Raw genomic sequence first — 14,830 nt, forward strand, 5'->3', positions numbered from 1 at the left:
CAGAAACTCAGTCCCCTATTCTTTGAAAACCTGTGTTCGAGTTTCTTTATTTTTTAAAGCAATACTCAAAATGCTTTGAATTTTTAAATACATTTAGAATGAATTTTTACAAAGGTCTGTCTCTTTAGCAGAAGTATTTAGAAATGTCTCCCAGGAAGTTTGATTTAACTACCTTCTCTCTGCTTCAGCTGCAGGAGCTCTTGAGAGGTCAGTACTATTCATCAGCCACAGAGAAGCAAGGGTTTGGCCTGAGCCGAAGCCACGCCTATAAAACCTAGGAGGACCCTGCCTGAAGCAGGACTGCCGTAGATCTGAATGAACACACATGTGCCCACCTGCGCGTGCACACCACACCGCCCAATATGCACTTCTGTGTTCACACCCAGCACACATAAAGCACGCCTGTGCAGCACACCCATACTCTCATCTCTCATACATTCACACACCCATCAAAGGCCATGTGTGCTCCCAGCCTGCACACACCCATTACAGGACATCCATTAATTGAGTGTGAGCACACATTGTAATTACAATTGTGTAATTGACACACTCAAGTAACCACCCTTAGACACACACTCACTACACACTCACCCACCTCCCACATATACCACATTACATGAGCACAACAGGCTTGATGAAAGGGCTCAGTAGGTTAAAGTTCTTGCTGCTCAGCCCAGTGGTCTAAGCTCAGCCCACGTGGCTTACAAGCAATTCCCATAGGGTCTCCTGTCAATTCCACCACCCAAGTGTCATGGCAGACACACACACATATCACTCTCCCTCTCTCCCCCCTCTCTCACACACATACACTCACACGCTAAATAAGTAAATAAACGTGTATATAAGTAAGACACACATACTCATATAGTAAATAAGTAAACAATAAACATATACGAGTAACACACATACACAAAATAAGCAAACAATACACTTGTATATGAGTAACACACATAGCTCACACTCTAAAGAAGTAAACAAACTTGTATATAATAACACACACACACACACACACACTCATACACACAGGCTTCTATAACACATAAAGTCTAACACACTAGAATTGTGCTCCGAAATGGGCCTTGTTTATAGTCCCCTGAGACTCCAATAGTCTGTACCAGCCAAAGACTTTGAAGACCCCTGACCCTACTGTCATTTCTGTCCCATGGAAACACCCTGCTATGTTGTAGCCCCAGATCCTGTCACAGGTTCCTGCTGGGGGACAATCCCCTCCAGATGGTCAGGGGAGGCCCCCCAGGAATGGAGAACTACAGCTTGTCACACTTCGTGGACCCTGGAATAAGGTTCAACTTCCAACAGGGCAAAGGTCAGAATTACGATACACACTAAGCATAAACCCAAAAGACAAAGAAAGAGAGGGGCTGAGGGATTCCCTGGGCATCAGTTACACAACTTCTTTGCCTAACTTTCCCCCCACACAAATGTGGACTGCAAGCGGAGATTCTACAGCTTTTCATTTGCCTGAGCAGACCTAGCTCTGTTCCATAACAGGGAACTGTTCCAATCCTCTTTGGCACCAAAGTGCCCAGTGTGCTTTAACTGTTATTATAGAGAACCAGGCAACACTGACAATGACCACATTGGGGCTCTGGTCACTGTTTCCTTAGTCTACCAGCCAGCAATACCTTGATAGTACTGTCCCTAGGAATGACAGCGAATGACAATGGAGGCTCTGGGATCAAACTGTATCAGAAAAGCATGGAATGATCACTGTTGAGAGAAAAGGAAAGTTCCAGAAGATGCTGAGACAACACTCTGGAAGCCTTGTGTCCCTCTATCTGAATGGAGACCACAGGAGGCAAATGGCAGGCAGTTAGGGTATACCTCTTCTATCCCTCTCCTTTGGCATCCTGACCCCCACACCCAAGCTCAAGGAGATAATGCGGATTTACTTAAACTTGCTTCCTAGGAGGCAGAGGAGGGAAGTAACAAGGCCAAGGTCACTCAGTAAGTTAAGAGTGAGCCCAGAGTGAGAGCCAAGACCTTCTCACGCTCGGCTTGGGGCTTTTCACTTCCTCATGCTCCTTCTTCAAGTCTGGTTCCTCCTCACAAGGCTAAAGTGATGAGTCAGACTGAAAAAGTCCCTTCTGTCTTCCCCTAATGCCACACTTGGTAAGGAAACAACAACAAAATTCCAACTTATTTATATTTCTAAGAAAGTTCTCCTTGAAAACTACTGAGTCCTTTTGAAACTTGTGGAAGCCATGTTTGAACAAATTGTCGTTACTCCTTTATTCCTGATGGTAGGCTCATATATGCATTTCTAATTATTTAAAGTGAAAAAAAATGAAGGTGGCCACCGATGTTTTGGATTAGAATGAAATGAACTATGTGACCATTCTATCTATTCTAATTTGCTTTCCATTGCTGTGACCAACACCATGACCTAAAGCAGGGTGGGGAAGAAAGGGTTTGTTTGGCTTACATGTCCCAATCACAGCTGATCACTGAGGAAAGTCAGGGGCAGGAACCCAGGCACGAACCTGGAGTCAGGAACTGATGCTGAAACCATTGAGGAACAATGCATACTAGATGGTTCAACCTGCTTCCTTATACCACCCAGGGCCACCAACCCTGGGGTAGCAGTGCCCACAGTGAACAGTACTTCCAACACCAACTGTTAATCAAGAAAATACCCTACAGAATTGCCTACCTGTCCATCTGATGGAAGCATTTTCTCAACCGAGGGTCCCTATTTCTGGACAATCATCTTGCCACGACTCCAGCTTGTGTCAAGACACCACAAACCTAACTGGCACACCACACTCTCCCCGAGGTGGGCATGTGGCCTATACTGTGAGCTCCTGTAGGCATTGTGTAATAAAGGCCCACCAGTCCTCACTAAAATGCTTTCCTCAGACCAGATGTGCCTCTAACTTCAGAGTTCTCTATACTTCAGAAAGGAACAAAGTACATGACTACCTATTATGTGCACCTCCCAGGACGGTCTAAAGCACTCATCTTTCCACTGAAAAAAACTCATTTATCCCAAGAAAGACTAATAAGAGTTATAAATAGTCTCATGTAAAATTGGACTAGCTTTTACTTCCAAAAGAATGATGGAAAAATAACCCCAGGTTTAGATTTTTGGACTCAATAATAAGAGGATGTAGATATTTCAGAAAAATCACTTTTGACCCTCTTTATTATTTATGAAAGGTATTCGAGAACACAGGTTTAAAATCTCAATACACGGCAGGGCGGGGGTGGGAGGGACATGTTTGAGAAATAAGGAAATGAGCAAGGAGGATGGTAATAAAATGTGCATAAACCGAATCTCAGTTTTCCTTGCTAGGATTCATCAGTACCACAAGATTATTATTATTATTGCGTGTGTGCTAGGGAATGGTGGCTCACGGGCTACAGACATGATGAGCTGGTCGGAAGGGACTTTTCAAGGGACATTCACTGATGGGTTGTGGCCGGGGAAGTTTTGTGGCTGCTCGCATCAGAGCCCTTAAGAGGAACCTACAGGAGCTGCCAAAACTTTTCAAACAAATTCTATTCAAAGCCCGAGCAAAAAGAGAACCTGATAAATATTTAATCCACGTATTCCTCATACCATCCATGAGACACAAGCATCATCAGCTGCCATTCACAGGCTTGAAAACTTTACAGACTTAAGGAATCTGACCAAGGGAAATGCCGAGATTCCAAATCATATCTGTTTGCTTCAAAGAAGAAGAAGAAGGAGGAGGAGAAGGAGAAGCAGCATCAGCACCACCACCAACACCTTGAGCAGCAGCTCAAGGACTCCCAGGTGCATGTACATGGCATTACTCTCGATTTCAGAGCTGTTGAGTGTCCTACCGTCCTACCACCTCTCCCTCTCTCTCCCATCTATCTCTCCTCTTAAGCTTTCACTCCTTTCCTTCTCCTCTGCATCTCCCCCATTCTAATATCTCCTACGCATCCATCTATCAATCCATCTATCCATCCATCCGTCATCCATCCATCCATCATCCATCCATACCCCCCCCCAAACTAGAATAAAGAAAGACACCAGAGGTATTCATGCATATCTGACCCTTTCATTCTGTAAGCTGAGAACACGGTTCTGTTTTATTCCCAGGGTCGCCAGCTGTCCCAGGGAAGAGGATGAAAAACTCCACTGCACCTGCCCCAGAGGGGAGGCACCCCCGCCACTCAGCAAGACTGCAGTCAGACTCAGCTCGTTGCTAGCAGATCACACCCTTTGACAAGGCAGGCTGAGCAGGGGATACCCTGAAAGATACCAGTCAGTCACAGGGAAATACTTAAAACAGAAGCTTGATGAGCTGTACTGCAGTTTGAAAGTACGGCTCCATTTTTGGCTAGCATGGAATTGCTACTTTTGTGAGGTAAGTATTTTTACCAAGACACGTCCTTAACGAGTACCACATTCCTCTCACATATGTGCTCCTTATTTACCATGTGGGTGATGGCAAGAAAGTGGCTCTGAAAGGCCATCTACAGAGGAGCAGAAACCATCTCAGGCATCTTCCTAGTGAGGCAACATTATGGAAGTTCCCACAGATACCTCTGGATGTCAGCTTCCCCAGCCATGAGGCAGAGCTAATATCTGCTGGGGATGTTCTTCAGAACTTGGCACAGATGGTGATCAAATACTTGGTATGATCTTGCTAACAAGATCTTCTATTGCTTCGTAAATGCTGCTGCCCACATAGTACCAAAGGCAACAGAAGACTTGGGGAGGGGGTGCAGCTTGTCAAAGCCCAGGTTGCATGTGAAGGAAAAGAGGTGCAGACATAAGATTCTTGGTATTTTCTGACTTTCTATTGATGTCCCTGTCATCTGCCTCTCTCCTTTAGCTGGCTAGGGATCAGCTGTATCACTGCTCCTGCATGGACCAAGAGCTAGTTGCCAATGACCTTAAAAGAAGTTGAAGGCCCTGGGGTAAGTATATTGATTACTGCTCCTCGTGTGCATTCTAATTTAGTTAAAAAGGTGAGACTCATAGAGCTTCCCCGCCAAAGGTTTTAAGGGCATTAACTGTAACAGAAAACATCTATAGGGGGTAGGCATCTGTGAGACCCACTCCCTTCTCCACTCACCGTAATGGAAGCTATGGAATATGGTATTAGCTCGGCTCCGCTCCAGTGACCACCCTTGATATTCTGCTCTCACCAGCTCCGACTTTCAATCGCTTGGTAGGGGCGGCGCTCCATTAGAAAATGGCTCCCTTTGGAAGGAGCAGGTTTTCCTTAGACTGCGAGTACTCTTGACTCTTCCCAATTCCAGATCTCTCTCAACAAAGCTGGCTCACTAAGGCTTCTAGGTCTCCCTTCCTCACTGGTCACCGGACAAAACAAACAAGGGTTTTGAAGACCATCAGACTAGATGTGGGAAAGTCCTTTCAAGCCATCAAATCCTTCCTGTATTATAGAAGTCCAGGGGCTTGCTCCTCCCTTTTTGTGGATGTTAGACTGGATGCTGACTGCTGAACCCAGCTGTTATTCCTGGGCACATGCTTTTGTGTTTCAGCATTCAAGAGAACTGGTATGCCCTCAGATGGCACCTAACTGGCAGAGGAGAAGGGACTCTTGCGTCATTTTTCCTCTTCCTCTAGATAACTGTTTTTTTTACTCTGGCCATGCTTACGCAGGGGCTTTTGCCTTTGGAGAGATGGCTACATGAGGGCAGGGATGATACCATACTGATCTGTATGCTCTCAACCCTGTGCAAGCAAAGGGCAAGGACCCATATGGCATGCATTTGTTATAGGAATGAATGGTCCCATTTTTATGCTTGATCCATCATAAAACTGCAATTAAACTCTTTGGGGCACTCTATTTCCCAGTTTCATTTTAAAAATCTAATTATCTATGCCATACAGAATTTTTATTAGAAAGTGAAGTCATTAAAGAAGCAGGCACCAGGCTTAGGCCCTGAGATAATTGCAAATAGAAGCGCATCTGTCTACAGTGCTCAGCTGGACCTGGTAAGCAGACTGCTGGGAAATGTGGTCCCTGTCTTCAGCACTTGGGGCAGCTGGGGCAGCAAGGGTCCGAAGGAAATGCTGGCTTCTGTCTCACCTAGGGAAGGCTAGGGAGCAATTCTCAAACTACTTCTCACTCTCATCTTCCTAGATGTGAACTGTACCGGCAGACTACATCCACATCACCTTCGCCTTTGAAAGCTCCCTGTTCCCATGCCTGCCATCAACTATTGGAACTCTGTCGACTAATCTGTCCCTAGATCTACATTCCAGGGAAACACTTGCGAGGTTTTCCATTCATATGTCTGGTGATAAAATCCTGGTCTGCCCAATGATTTGGGCTATTTTAATAACAAACCGACGTTCCATTCTTGTGTGAAAAAACTACTTTGAATTCCATCAACCCTTCTTTTTTAACAAAGACATGTCAACCTCCCCTTCTATTCACCAATTGTAGAAAGCAACCTGCAGCCAGCAGCAGAAAGCCTCGTTAATGCTGCACTGAGAGCAAAACCCTAATAAACTCTCTAAATATTTACTATGAGTCTGCGTTAGGGCGCAGACAAGTTCCACCCGTACTAAAATCCACTCACAGTCTCCAAACACACTTATTTTAGGTCACTGACATGCCAGCCAAGAAAATGACAAAACTGTATGCCATGGCACCAAGAGTAAGCGGAACTTAGTTTTAAATTCTGGCCCTGCCTCTTACTAACTGACAACACCACGAAGTGATTCTGCCTCCCTGCCCCCGTTTCTTTAACTGTAGAATAGAGACAAGCAAATACATAAACATAGATATTCTCACTTTAAAAAATAAATAACGGGGCAGCTAGATCGGTCCAGGATTTTTTGTTTTTTGGTTTTTTTTTTTACGGATTCTCATAGATAAAAATGCATTCCTGCAACTCTGGAAGTTTGTTTGTATTTCAAAAACTGTTAGAGAATACCACTTGCCCTGGTGGTGGAGAACATGGCTTATCTGGTGACATACAACTCGATTAACTATCTATGCTAGGAGTCTGAGGGTAGGCAATCTTTAACTGTCCTAGATAATGAATAGATAGATGTCCAAGGGCCTGAACCCATCCAGATAGCCACCTCCTAGGATTTTAAGAGGTCCCAGAGGTCCAGTAATGAGAGAACTCCTTTCTAATCAATACAACTAAATAACAGCTAGTTTATTGTTAGATTGGCACCATGCCAAGCCCTGTAAACACATAAGACCATTGAATCCCAAAGAAGGCAAGTGTAAGTACTGGAGTTTAACTGTCACAAGAAGGGAGGCTCGGTGAGGTCAGGTAGGCTTTCAGGATTCCAGAGCCAGAGCACACCAGAACGGAGCTTCAACTCACATCTAATTGCCAACATCCTCCCTATTTCTGACCACCCTAAGACCTAATCTTGGAATTCTTGTGACACCACAGCCAGGAGTTTTTAACCAAGATGAAGTAGGAACCAGAGGCTACTCTGAACAAGTCAAAAGTCCCAGAGGTATGCAGGGCAGGCTCCTAGATGTATGCTCACCAGAACTATAGGAGGTGCTCTCTTTGATAATAATCCCATTCTGTGAAGACTCAGTGAGAGCGTCCCAAGAGAACAGTAGCTGCTCTTCAGCCACAAAGCCCAGACGACCTGAGTCAACCCTAAGGAATTACCTGACCAAGAGCAATCTCAAGATCCCACATCACCTGTCCCCTTTGTCAAATCGCTCCTCCGACCGCATGACAAGGCTATAACCTGAGGTCTCCCTCTTCTACGGACCACATTGTTTACAAATGGGAGTCGCGGCTCCATGACGCCCGCACTGTATTTGGTATATAAACATAAGGTGGAGAAACGAAGACGGGCGTTCCGTCAACACGCCACAAAATAACTTGAGAAAACGCCACTAGCCTTGAGTGATTATGGTTTAAAATCCTAAATTTTTCAACCTGCCAATAGTGGCTCAAGGCACCTCTTTAATCTGAGATCTCCCAACATAAACTAGGGAAGTAAAGGCCTCCCAACCAATCAAAACGTACCTAATAGGCTAATCCATGCCATCATGAAAGAAGAAGCAATACCAAGCAGGGAAGGTAAAGACGCTGCCAAGTCCACTTTAAAGACAAAACGAGGTCCGTGTGAGTGAACGGGCTTCCTCTGGCTCGACGGCCGACAACAGTGAGGCAGGCCATTCATGCCCATGTCTTCCCAGGCTGCCCTAACACAACAAGCCCAGAGCATTGCCATACAAAAGGGGAGACAGAGAAAATGCATGGAAGAGAAAAAGAATCAGGAGTGTCACTGACAAGAGACAGTGGGTGATACTCCGGCCCCGGGTGGGTTGGCTCTCTGGGAACTCCTCACTAGGGGCTGGCTCTGTGTCCTTGGCTCATCCGGTTGCATCTAGGCTCCGGGAACACAAGCAAATTGAATTCTTCTCAATGCTGAGTAAAAACAGGAAGTCACAAGTGGCTTCACTCGGCTGTCAACTTGGGTCTCCAGCACTTAGGGTTCAGGACACACAAAGGGCATGGAAGGCAGCTTGTGTCCCCAGGGGGTGTAGTGGCTCAACCAGGGTTAAGGGACTGGAACCCTTTCTAATTAACTTCCTGATGCACAGAAGTCCTCCAGGAGACAGAGCAGGGAGTATTAACAGAACGGGAGGTAGGGGACCCATATATCAGCTCCATGGCATCTCTTCATTTATCAACCCTGAGGGCTGACTGTGTGCTCTCAGCACCCGGAGCCCATGGAAAACAACTTGCTCTGAGCTTAGTTGCTACATCTGTAAAGTGGGTGTGGGGGCTATCCCTCCCCTAGAACACTATCCTGAACATGAAAGTACCCCCAGTGAGCTACCACAAGTGTTTGGCACCCCCAGCAGTGTGCTACCAACTATGCACCGGACCTGGGATGCTACCGTCTCCTCCCCAGAGCTGAGAGTCAGAAGGAGCATGGTAGTTCCATTCCACTTTCCCCATTCAGTCTTCTCTCCTTGCAGGAGCTTGGGGCCTGCAGGAGGCAAAGTTCTGCCAGCCCCCAGCCTGGGCCCAGTGCCCATGTTTATGACTGTTTATTTCAGAGCAAGTAGAAAGAAGAAATTAGAGCCATAAAAGACAGGACAACAGACCAATAAAAACCAGCTCCCAGAAGAGTCAGGGGGAGGAAGAGGCAAAAGTGTCACCATAGCAACACAAGACAGTCAGAAACAGGCAGGGAAAACAGCCCCTGTTCTGCCTCCTCTCTTGACAAGAAACCCTCAAACCCCTCTAGGAGCTACGGGAAATTCAGTCCGACTGCGAACAACCCAAAAAGGCTGGTCTTCCCAAGTAGAGGCCTGGCCAGGCGACACCCTCCTCTCTTGCTGCCCAGCATGGGTCCTAGCCCTGCATGGTCCCAGCCCAGCTTTCCATGCCCCAGGGACTCAACACTGTGCAGATGGCCTGGGCCAATCCAGAGGAGGTGGTGACTGCTGCCCATAGGGAAAGTTTCTAATAGGGAAATCACTGAGCTTGTGGGAGTCTATGCCTGTGACTGGGGTTCTCTACGGAGCAGGCATAGAGTCGCCCACAGAGGAGAAGAAATCGCCCAGAACCCAGAATGGTGGCCCTAACAGTACTGGACCCTTCTTTTCCAAGGATAGCTGACAGAATTCTGGGATCTTTACAGGGACGGGGGTTGGAGCTTTAGCAGATTTAAATAGCAAAGGCCCTGGATCTTGTCTCTGGGGACAGAGGCCAGAACGTTTAGCAGCTTGGAGAAGGACTCGGGATGAGCTGGTACATTTTAACAGGAGGTGTTCCTGTCAGTCCCTCAGCTGGCAAATAAGACAGGTGTGTCCACCAAAAAGCACGGCTGGCCCGAGACCTACGCCTTGGGAAGTGGGTCAAATTGTTCCCAAAGCTCCAGCTTGGAAAAGTCTCCTCCTGTTGGACTCCAGGTAGGAGTTCTGGTGTGAGGAGGAGTGGATGCAGCAGAGGCGAGGTCCTGGGCCCAGCAGTTTGTGTGCTGGCTAAGCACTTGTGTGGCAGGTGGCAGCAGAAGGGGCCAGGTGTGCATGGGCCCGGGGCGGGCTTCATCCACGCCTTGGGTCTGCAGAAAGATGAGGAGCAGGGGGAACCCCAAGGGGGTAATATTGGGATTCCTGAAGAATAGCTCTGGGGATGAAGGTTCTTGGGGGTGGGAGTGGTTGGGGGGGGGGGGGTGAAGGGAGTCGTCAGGAAAAGGAATAAAATCAGGAGAGAGTCCGGGCGAGCGAGAGCAACAGACGGACGCACATACCTCTGGTTCGGGAATCAAGAAGAAGGGTTCAAGACCGAACCCTCCCTCCCTTGCCCAGGACTGCAGGGCATTCCGAGCTAAGCGAGGAGGGCCATGGTCGCCCCGCTCCACCATGCCCCGAGCCCGGGAGGCCCCCGCGCCTCCACAGTACCTTTCCCGGCGGGTCTCCACCCGCGCTCCCTGCCGCGCCCCAGCCGCGTCCGACCCACGCTCACCGGAGTCGCCGCCTCCGCTGCCGCTGCTGTCCCCACGGCCGCCGCCGCCGCCGCCTTGCTCGTGCTCGGCCGCTCGCTCCGCCGCTGTGGAAGCCTCTCCCGCGGCAGCCGCAGCCCGAGAGTCTGCTTCCAGCCCCGCCCCGCCCTGCCCCGCCCCCGCCCCGCCCCCGCCCCGCCCATCCCTGGCCCGGGAATCCCACCCCGCTGTCACCACTGTCACCAGGCATTCTGATTCCTTCTTCTAGGCAGGCTAAGCACTAACTAGGAGTTGAACCCAGGAGCTAGCACTGTCCCTCGGCTTGGGCCACTTGCCTTGTTACTCACTAGAAAGCTGTATTCCTTTCCTTTCCACTTCAAACAAAAAGATTCCCCAAAGACACAAGTCACTGGCATACACCCACACTGAAACTAGTGCCAATGCCAGATCACCCCAAAGCTCTAGTCCCCGCTCTCAAATTACTTTGGATTACGAACCTGGCTTTACCTTCCACCTCCCCATCTATCCTAGTGACACGGACCCAGCCTCAAGGGCCGCATTTATTGGATGGGATCTCCTAAAACGTATTCCCAAATGTTTAGCCTTTGAAATACAACGGTCTTCTAAACAGTAAGTCTAAACTTCTCCGGCGAAAGGAGAAAGTAGCTTAAACTATCATCGCCTGGGATCATTGTTTCAAAACCATCTACCATCGGAGGCTTTGTGCATTAAAGAAAGGAAACTACCGGAAGCCAAGAAGACAGAGCCATGCTGAACAGTTTGTGAGTCAGAGCCCCTGTTGGTGGTGTGTCTGTGCCTTGCAGACCCCCCCCCACACACACACACACATAGTTCGACTGCTCTTTTCAACCAGGGAAGATCGTTCTAAAATTTATGTAATATTAAACCTTCACAGTGTGCCAGGCTCTGTGCTGTCTGCCATAGCTTCTTCGGATAGTGGGTTTGTGGGCTATGGACAGAAGGAGGAAAAGCCTGGGGCCCATGAAACCAGCAGCTTCAGAGAGAGTGTCCTCAGGCACTGTCATCTTCCTGAGGCCAGTATGAGTCCCCAAGAAGAAATTTGCTCTGCCTAAGTCTCCCTCGGGCCCTGACCGCAAGTGTCTCTGACAGACTCCCAGGGACTGCTTCATGGAGTTTTGGGGTCAGTTTTGGCAAGAATTCAGACAGGGTCTGGGCAGGCACGGTCTAGCTAGAATAATAGACTCTCTACGTTGGAAATGGTCCTTGGGTTACCAGTCTCCCAAGGTCCCCTGTCCTGCACCTAACCCCTGTTGTTAGTCCAACAATTTATTTTGTTATGGTTCTATTAGATATATTTTCCTCGCTATGACCTTAGCCTTGGCTTGTTTCTCCCAGACACGTACATGCATGCACACACGCACGTACACACACACACACCTCTATCCCAGCTTCTTTTTTCTTTTACTTATTCTGTCTGCTTTCAACTTTGGCCAGCCGTCATAGGGGAGGTCATGGATGAATCAGACCCAGCTGTCACTCATACCTGGAGCTCTAGCATTTTCTAAGCTGAGCAGACTATTTATTTTACACCCTCCAACTCTAGTGGTGCAGCTCATGTTGGTGAGCATGACTGGATGTTTGAGATTTCCCTTCAGCATGTTTGGTGGTGGTTTCTGTCTCAAGTCACTGAGGGGTACCTGTGTAAGTATTGCTGAGCCCATTATGAAATAATAGGGTTTTCTAATTATCGGTGTGGAATTTAATAATTAAGTGTTTCCTAAGACATGATAATCAGATGAAATAGTCTTTCAACTTTATCAGTAACGCTAATGACCAGTTCAGAAGTTATCATAATAAAGATGACAGTGAAATTAAACTGTCAATTAGGGGCAGGTAAGTTCAGATCGTATTCCCGATGGTATTCATTTACAGCGCATGCTTGTTTACGTGAACCTTACTATCTCAATTCAATTAACTTCAAGGACATCCTCTTTGGGTGGTGGAGTTTTTGCTTTGCTGGACCACACCAACCGAATGCTAGGAATTTTACCAAGCAATGAAAAGAGAACTTGTCGTAGGCCTTTGATGACATAGAAAACCTGCCAGCCCAGGCCAGGACGAGTCTGAACTGGAAAGAGGTTAGAACGAAGATGTCGCCCATCTAGACCCAAAATAGAAGGAATTTATTGTGGGAGAAGAAGCTTCTGGGGGTCTTGCTAAAACGAGATGACCTAGCTTTCAACAGGCAGCAAATAGGCCAAGAACAGTTCACACAGAGGAACAAGGTAGATGCCACAGGACAGCATGCTACGCAAACTGAAACAGAGTGGAAACCCAAAAGGGTGAATTGAGGAGAGTTCCCCCACCTCCAAGCCTTAATAAAGAAACTAATGATTTTTTAAGGGGCCTTGGGACAAGCAGTGTAAACTTAAAATAGGTACTCTATCATTTGAATTGTTTTCTACAAGGTGGGATTTAAGAAGCCCCTGTTTTAGGAGGCTGATATGTGGGCATATATCAATCACTTTGGAGCTGTGAAAGAAAAGCTTTTTAATTTTTGTTTATTTTATTTTCATTCATTAATGAATAATTACTTTTTTGAGGCAGGGTTTCACTGTGTAGCCAGGCAGGCTTTGAACCTGCTGAGTGTTGGAATCAAAGGCACCAGCACTACCAGGCTAAGAAAAACTTTTTTTAGAATGGCGTCCTCTTGTGTGCCCTGAATTGTACTGGATGTCGAGTGAGTTCTAGGTTCAGACTTACTAGTAGGCAGGGTCTTTCATAGGTGGAGGCACGGTGGGGAGACCGAAGGATTCTGTGTCCTGTCCCCAGAGTGCTCTCTCTCTCTCTCCTCTGTCCTGTATGCTACAAGCTAACAGTACTTTTGTTGTCCCAGATCATTGCTGTCACCAGGAACTGCACCAGACTTTCCCCTCTGACATTACTCTAGTGACCTCCAGGAAAGTCGAGTTGTCTTGCCAATGGCTGCCTAGGGTCCCTTTGTGTAACTAGGGGTTTCTACGGAAACATGGACCAGGCTTCAGCAGGAGCATAATAGATTTGATTATGCATCTTGAGCCAATTTTCACAGCTGACATCCTCCATATTTCCTGGATACAAAAACTATAGCTTAAACTATGCAGAGAAACTGTAGTGGCTAAAAGCCCCTGCCTGTACCTTAGCTTACTGACAGTCGCTCTTTGAGCTGCTCCATTGGTCAGGTCTTTCGTATCCTCACTTCCTTACACACAGCTCTCCCATCCTTGAATGACCTGCCATCCAGAATCATCCATTGACCTTCTGCTCATACATTTAAAGACTGTGTTCAAAAGCGACCCCCTGTAATGACTTTTTCCATAATGTTGCCCTCATACCCTCATAGTCACCCTGACTTAACTGTGCTTGGGGCACCAGTTGATCAAACTGTCATTTCTCCTTGTTCACAATAACCGTGTTCTATCAAGTCACCACATTTGAGCTTGTTGCACAAACTGGACCATAGCGTCTAGGGGAGACATGGGATTAGGTGCCTATAAGCCTCTAGTTGTTTCATCAACACATCATCAAACAACCATGGTTTCTATTTGGAGACATCACACTTAATCTATATTGTTGGTTCACTGACACTGACTCCGTGGTCAACAGTACTGTCCCCTGTGCCTGTGCAAAGTGGACCTAATATACACGTTTTCTCTTTACCGAGCATCATTGCCCTCTTGTGTTGGGGACCCATTGCACAGAACGAGGCTCTGTGTTTCAGGACCACTTTAGACACTGAAACTGTCAACAGAAAGTAAAGAATGAGTTCAGTGCAGTATGTAATAACCCACAAGATAGGCACAATATAAGAGCTGAAAAGACGATGTCCATGATCTCAGTCATTGGGAACATGTACTGATATTAGAATAACAAGTATTTTTGGTTGAGGCAAGATAATAAAAAAAAGTCTCAAAAGCATTGAGCATATTAGTTTTGGTGTTAAAAAAATCATACTTTAATGTGTATTTTTCTTCTTATGTGTATCATGTGTGTGCAGTGCCCACAGAGGCCAGAAGAGGGCAATGAATACCCTGGAGGTGGCATTACAGACAATTATAAGCTGCTCATGTGGGTACTGGAATCAAACCCAGGTCCTTTGTAAGACTATCAAATGCTTTTAACTGTTGAGCCATCTCTCCAGTCTCTAAAAACAAGTTTTAACAAGGAAACAAATTCACAGTTACGAAGTGCATAAACAATGAGCATCCTAAACATGACTCTCAATTAGATCATGACCTTGGGAGGCCAAGGTTTATGTTTTATCAGTATTTATAATTTTCAAGAACCCCTGAAAACATCCAATAAAAAGTTAACATTCAGTGAATCTAGTTAAAAGAGTAGACCATTCAATGCAGTCTATGGTTTTTTTTTTATATTTGCCAAAAATGAAGACAT

At 46.8% G+C, this 14,830-nt stretch overlaps 1 protein-coding gene across 3 annotated transcripts in view; it reads right to left on the minus strand.

The window, feature by feature from the left end:
- Nucleotides 1-10,548, minus strand: part of Cyria (CYFIP related Rac1 interactor A) — a 113,616-nt gene extending 103,068 nt beyond the window's left edge. For 2 of the 3 annotated variants that reach the window (XM_087907245.1, XM_087907247.1), the window contains exon 1: nucleotides 10,438-10,548. The gene's annotated coding sequence lies outside the window, so the exon portion shown is untranslated. Of the gene's footprint in view, nucleotides 1-5,072; nucleotides 5,354-10,437 lie in introns of those variants that run through there. The other variant, XM_048439722.3, reaches the window with a different exon arrangement.
- Between the last annotated feature and the right edge of the window lie 4,282 nt (nucleotides 10,549-14,830).

The sequence above is a fragment of the Myodes glareolus genome, chromosome 6 (genome assembly GCF_982192425.1).
Source record: "Myodes glareolus chromosome 6, mMyoGla1.1, whole genome shotgun sequence".
Taxonomy (NCBI): Eukaryota; Metazoa; Chordata; class Mammalia; order Rodentia; family Cricetidae; genus Myodes; species Myodes glareolus.